Below are 7,179 nucleotides of genomic sequence, written 5' to 3'. Positions count from 1 at the left end.
CAGTTATTTTGCTCCCCAAATAGCAAAACTCCTTTACTACTTTAAGTGCCTCATTTCCTAATCTAATTCCCTCAGCATCACCCGACTTAATTAGACTACATTCCATTATCCTTGTTTTGCTTTTGTTGATGTTCATCTTATATCCTCCTTTCAAGACACTGTCCATGCCATTCAACTGCTCTTCCAAGTCCTTTGCTGTCTCTGACAGAATTACAATGTCATCGGCGAACCTCAAAGTTTTTATTTCTTCTCCATGAATTTTAATACCTACTCCGGATTTTTCTTTTGTTTCCTTTACTGCTTGCTCAATATACAGATTGAACAACATCGGGGAGAGGCTACAACTCGGTCTTACTCCCTTCCCAACCACTGCTTCCCTTTCATGTCCCTCGGCTCTTATAACTGCCATCTGGTTTCTGTACAAATTGTAAATAGCCTTTCGCTCCCTGTATTTTACCCCTGCCACCTTTAGAATTTGAAAGAGAGTATTCCAGTCAACATTGTCAAAAGCTTTCTCTAAGTCTACAAATGCTAGAAACGTAGGTTTGCCTTTCCTTAATCTAGCTTCTAAGATAAGTCGTAAGGTCAGTATTGCCTCACGTGTTCCAGTGTTTCTACGGAATCCAAACTGATCTTCCCCGAGGTTGGCTTCTACTAGTTTTTCCATTCGTCTGTAAAGAATTCGTGTTAGTATTTTGCAGCTGTGACTTATTAAGCTGATAGTTCGGTAATTGTCACATCTGTCAACACCTGCTTTCTTTGGGATTGGAATTATTATATTCTTCTTGAAGTCTGAGGGTATTTCGCCTGTTTCGTACATCTTGTTCACCAGATGGTAGAGTTTTGTCAGGACTGGCTCTCCCACGGCCGTCAGTAGTTCCAATGGAATATTGTCTACTCCGGGGGCCTTGTTTCGACTCAGGTCTTTCAGTGCTCTGTCAAACTCTTCACGCAGTATCATATCTCCCATTTCATCTTCATCTACATCCTCTTCCATTTCCATAATATTGTCCTCAAGTACATCGCCCTTGTATAGACCCTCTATATACTCCTTCCACCTTTCTGCTTTCCCTTCTTTGCTTAGAACTGGGTTTCCATCTGAGCTCTTGATATTCATACAAGTGGTTCTCTTATCTCCAAAGGTCTCTTTAATTTTCCTGTAGGCGGTATCTATCTTACCCCTAGTGAGATAGGCCTCTACATCCTTACATTTGTCCTCTAGCCATCCCTGCTTAGCCATTTTGCACTTCCTGTCGATCTCATTTTTGAGACGTTTGTATTCCTTTTTGCCTGTTTCACTTACTGCATTTTTATATTTTCTCCTTTCATCAATTAAATTCAATATTTCTTCTGTTACCCAAGGATTTCTACTAGCCCTCGTCTTTTTACCTACTTGATCCTCTGCTGCCTTCACTACTTCATCCCTCAAAGCTACCCATTCTGCTTCTACTGTATTTATTTCCCCCATTCCTGTCAATTGCTCCCTTATGCTCTCCCTGAATCTCTGTACAACCTCTGGTTCTTTTAGTTTATCCAGGTCCCATCTCCTTAAATTCCCACCTTTTTGCAGTTTCTTCAGTTTTAATCTACAGGTCATAACCAATAGATTGTGGTCAGAGTCCACATCTGCCCCTGGAAATGTCTTACAATTTAAAACCTGGTTCCTAAATCTCTGTCTTACCATTATATAATCTATCTGATACCTTTTAGTATCTCCAGGGTTCTTCCATGTATACAACCTTCTTTTATGATTCTTAAACCAAGTGTTAGTTATGATTATGTTGTGCTCTGTGCAAAATTCTACCAGTCGATTTCCTCTTTCATTTCTGTCCCCCAATCCATATTCACCTACTATGTTTCCTTCTCTCCCTTTTCCTACACTCGAATTCCAGTCACCCATGACTATTAAATTTTCGTCTCCCTTCACAATCTGAATAATTTCTTTTATTTCATCATACATTTCTTCAATTTCTTCGTCATCTGCAGACCTAGTTGGCATATGAACTTGTACTACTGTAGTAGGTGTGGGCTTCGTATCTATCTTGGCCACAATAATGCGTTCACTATGCTGTTTGTAGTAGCTTACCCGCATTCCTATTTTCCTATTCATTATTAAACCTACTCCTGCATTCCCCCTATTTGATTTTGTGTTTATAACCCTGTAGTCACCTGACCAGAAGTCTTGTTCCTCCTGCCACCGAACTTCACTAATTCCCACTATATCTAACTTCAACCTATCCATTTCCCTTTTTAAATTTTCTAACCTACCTGCCCGATTAAGGGATCTGACATTCCACGCTCCGATCCGTAGAACGCCAGTTTTCTTTCTCCTGATAACGACATCCTCCTGAGTAGTCCCCGCCCGGAGATCCGAATGGGGGACTATTTTACGTCCGGAATATTTTACCCAAGAGGACGCCATCATCATGTAATCATACAGTAAAGCTGCATGCCCTCGGGAAAAATTACGGCTGTAGTTTCCCCTTGCTTTCAGCCGTTCGCAGTACCAGCACAGCAAGGCCGTTTTGGTTATTGTTACAAGGCCAGATCAGTTAATCATCCAGACTGTTGCCCCTGCAACTACTGAAAAGGCTGCTGCCCCTCTTCAGGAACCACATGTTTGTCTGGCCTCTCAACAGATACCCCTCCGTTGTGGTTGCACCTACGGTACGGCCATCTGTATCGCTGATGCACGCAAGCCTCCCCACCAACGGCAAGGTCCATGGTTCATGGGGGGCAACCTGAGGTATCTGATTGTAATTCTATGAGAGGTGGTAAGGACTTGAAACAGTGCTACGGTCGCAGGTTCGAATCCTGCCTCGGGCATGGATGTGTGTGATGTCCTTAGGTTAGTTAGGTTTAAGTACTTCTAAGTTCTAGGGGACTTATGACCACAGCAGTTGAGTCCCATAGTGCTCAGAGCCATTTGAACCATTTTTGAACTTGAAACAGCAATTGTACGGAATGGATAAAAACAGACGTTATCTTCCCTTTCCATTAATATTTGTTCGTATTTATTTATTATAGTTAATTACATTGTCATTTCGACGTTATTTCGACTGCTGACGAAAATAATTAGATAGATATTTGTGGCTAGTGAGAGGGACGGAGTTTTAATTGAAGCAAATAAATTCCAATTTGTTACCGTGAAAACTGCGTGTGGCGTTTCTTTTGGATTTTTTTATATTCACTTTCAACTGTCGTCCTTGTATTTATCGTTATGAATGTTACCGGTGGCAGCTGCTGGGAGTGAGCTTCAGGCAGCGTGTGACCTGTTAGCGGTATAAAAATTTTTAGTTCAGTGGTCGAATCGCGGAATCTTTTCGAAAGTAGTTACGTTGTTAAGGACATTTATTAACTTTGTAGTAGTGATACGTTTAACTGTGTGTCATTGGCCGAAGAGCTGCTAGCGAACCATATTTAATATGACAGAGTTCAGTACTACAGAGAGTGAATTCAGTTCCATCAATAAACTTGTGTGTGTACATCTGCTGATCAGTACGTCATGGAATTCATTGTTTAAGAAACCTACTGACATTCCTTTCAAACCATTCCGGAAAACTCTGACAGACCTAAACGAGAGCGCCTGAGAGTGGATATGAATCTTGCTCAACCACCCCACTCTCTTTCTGACCTGTAAAGTAATGTATCAACCATACTCATCTCACTTACTGGATGCAGATAAAAATTTACAATAATAGTACATGCTACACCTCCATCGTCGGCCCCGAAAGCTGAGTGGTCAGCGCGGCGGTTTGTCACGCCAAGGGGCCCAGGTTCGACTCCCCGCTGGATCGGAGATTTTCTCTGCTCGGGGGATTGGGTGTTTGTTGTCCTCATTATCATTTCATCATTATCAGTGGAAGGCAACGGGAAACCACAACTGGAATCACTTCCCTAGACGCTCATGCGGTGGACCTCTCTGACGAGGCTTTCCCCGTGACAAGATCTGCCGTAAGGCAGAACACAGAGTTAAACATCCATCGTTATGAAACTGATAAACTACGGGAGAAACGTTGGATATTTTTCACAGACAACAAAGTAATGGTTGACTCATGGTGAAACAGTAGCTCACAAGTGACAAAAAATATTGGTTTGCTTACGGCATGCTGTCATAACTATTAGTTATGCAGGAACTCTTCCAAATGTCGTGTAGTGAGCTAAAGTTAGAGCTAATACATTAAAATGTTCTGGAGGCGCCGGGTATCGATCCCGGTACCTCTCACATGCTAAGCGAGCGCTCTACCATCTGAGCTACGCCCCCAGTTGCCATGGCGACCGGCAAATTACTGTAGTACACGCGTTTGGTGAAATCTGCTAGTCGGTCGGTGCCAAAACTGGTTTGGCAGCTCCTGCGAGGGGCAGAGAAAGCACGAGTCCCCGGTTACTGTTCCATTACAGCATTCAAAGCTGTCATTTCTTTGCGTCTGGGGGCGTAGCTCAGATGGTAGAGCGCTCGCTTAGCATGTGAGAGGTACCGGGATCGATACCCGGCGCCTCCAGGTCCATTTTTGTATGACTCGGTGCCTAAAGCGTCAAGTGCCGCTCTATGGGTTCGAAGGTGTGGTATTCGATTCCCGATCAGTCCTAAAACTTTTTTCTGTCATTTATCACTTGTTTCATCCCTGAAAATGTTAGTTAAACTGAAAAATGCCGAACTGCACTGAGATTCAGAATGCACATTAAGTTTTATGTCCATCTATAACTGGCTGAATATATCAGTTCAAAAGTCGATAGAAGGCAATGGCAAAAGGACCATATCTAGTAAAGCGTATAACATTATTTGTTTAGGGTTCATTTAAATTTTTATAATTTTTTTTTTTGCTTTAAAATTTTCGCATATTGGTACTACATTTTCTGTAGATGTAAAGTAAAGTGTGCTATACTAGAGTTCGAAGTTCTTTGCACTGTATTTGAGTTATGCATGTAAAATATTATGTAAATTGTTTATTATGTTAAATAATTTTCTAATGACATTTTGTGTATAAATTATTCATATTGATGTAAATTTGAAAATTTAAGAAATGGCCACGCTTAGGAACAATGTAAGAAATAGGTGTTATGTAAAACCCTCTAGTGTGCTTTTGTTTGAAACGAAAGTGGCTCTGGGGAGTGGAAAAGGTGGCAAGGGTGAACTGGCGGGCTACCTAGAGCAAGTGCGGGAATAAGTCACACAGTCTATAGGCACCAGAGATTGAGGCAAACCTCTTGTGGAACACGAAAAGCTTTGCCTGCAGATTTGCACAAAAATGCCTCGGATGAAGACTGCATATGGTTTACGGCATAGCTGCGAGTTGTTGGGCTACTGTATGTAAAACTCAACGACGCCAAGAACAGAAATTGAGCCCAAACAGCAAGATACTTGCAGACTGTACTGTAAGTAGTATAGCCGTCATAATTGTTCGCCATACCCAAGCATACAGCCAACAGATAAGATTTTTTTGTATTCTTTTACTTTTGTACAGCGTGAACCATTAATTTAAACTGTGTTTTAATAATCATTCTTGAACTTTAAAGAAACTGGTTCACCCTCTTATTTCATCCTAAACATACACCTATATACTAGTAGGGTTCCTTCCTGGTGTTTGATTAATCCGAGTATCCTGTTTTATAGACTTATGAATTGCCAAGTTAATATAAACAGGTACCATTTAAATTATTTTTGTGTAAATAATAAAAAAGTTTTATTAACTATTGCAAAGCGTTGTAGTAACACTTTGCTTAAGTAAAATTCAATCAGAGTGAAGCCAATGTACTAGAATCTGTTAAATGACTATACAGAATTAGTTCAAAGAATAATAGCTTTTGAAAGCAAATTCCAGTAAGAAAGAGGTTTTCTTGCAGTGAAATGTTAAGTATAAAAAGTGTGTGCTGTAATGTCGAAGTATTTTAGTATTTAAGTTTGTTGATTATGGAAAGTGCTTTTCTAAAGGTCCCCATTCGCCAAACATTTTTAGCTTCCTTGAAGTTATTTACTGGGCTTTTTCCCTTTTAAAAACGTAATGTATAAGGGCGTAGTCAAACATTGTTTAAGTGGAATAATATTTATCTGGAAAACCAAATTAAACGGTAGCAAGAAAGTAGGCAAAATTCATACTTCCGCTTTTCCAATACTTCACTGTTTCATTGCCTGGATAGGCTGGTGACCATTATCACATGTTGTAAACCACTAAATGAAATTGGAACTGAGTTGTCCTAGCTTCAGTATAATATTATTCATACTGCGTTTCTCTCTAATCGCTGGGTAATATCTTAGGAAAAGAAGTAGTCTGATTTATTTATCCATTAGACACAACACACGGCCAAATCCTGTAAAAAGGGTAACGCTATTGATTAGCTTTTCCTACAAACAGGACTATCCTCCCGTAGTGTACTTTATTTGGAAACTAAATTAAATTTTAGTAAGAGGGTTATACGTGGCAACTCAGAGACAGAGTTTCTGTTATTTAGATAAAAACATACTAAATTTCAATAATAGTGGTAGGGTTATAGGTACAGTGGCGTCCAAATTAACCTTTGGGTTGTTGACAGCTTTACATTATACTGATAACGATGACACAATATAATAACGATGACACAAGATACTAAAAACAAAAATAATACGAAATTGCATCGCTGTGTCAATTATGTATGCTGAAATATACTATTCTACAGAGGAGCATGAAATACTGTTGGTGTATTCAGTCATCAATTATCTTAATCAAACTTGAAACTCCATGCGAGATTAAAACTGTGTGGCGGACTGAGACTCGAACGCGGGGCCTTTGCCTTTCGCGGGCAAGTGCTCTGCCGACTGAGCTACACAAGACAACTCAGGACCTCCCCTCGCAGCTCTTTTTCCGCCAGTACCTCGTCTGTTACCATCCCAACTTCACAGAAACTCTCCTGAGAACTTGCAAGACTAGCCCTCCTGGAAGAAGGGATATTGCGCAAGACATGGTGTAACCACAGCCTGGGGGTGTTTCCAGAATCAAATTTTCACTCTGCACCGAAGTGTGCGTCTATATGAAACTTCCTGGCAGATTAAAACTGTGTGCCGAACCGACACTCGAACTGGGGACCTTGTCTTTTTGTGGGCAAGTGCTCTACCGCTTATGAACTTTTTTATTTATAACTTCTTTGCAGAGAGGAACAAATTCGGATGAAGAAAATTGTCCTTCGCTATTGCACCTACATGTT

General features: G+C 40.6%; 2 non-coding genes across 2 annotated transcripts; one reads left to right on the top strand and one right to left on the bottom strand.

Annotated features, from left to right (window-relative positions):
- Positions 1 to 4,191: 4,191 nt before the first annotated feature.
- On the bottom strand, positions 4,192 to 4,264 carry Trnaa-agc. The gene has a single exon. It is a non-coding gene; the product is annotated as a tRNA-Ala (tRNA).
- Positions 4,265 to 4,429: 165 nt separating this feature from the next.
- Positions 4,430 to 4,502, top strand: Trnaa-agc. Its single transcript has one exon. It is a non-coding gene; the product is annotated as a tRNA-Ala (tRNA).
- The last annotated feature ends 2,677 nt before the right edge of the window (positions 4,503 to 7,179 follow it).

The sequence above is a fragment of the Schistocerca americana genome, chromosome 1, assembly GCF_021461395.2.
Source record: "Schistocerca americana isolate TAMUIC-IGC-003095 chromosome 1, iqSchAmer2.1, whole genome shotgun sequence".
Lineage (NCBI taxonomy): Eukaryota > Metazoa > Arthropoda > Insecta > Orthoptera > Acrididae > Schistocerca > Schistocerca americana.
The sequence above is the reverse complement of the archived record's forward strand: the minus strand, read 5'-3'. Positions and strand labels throughout refer to the sequence as shown.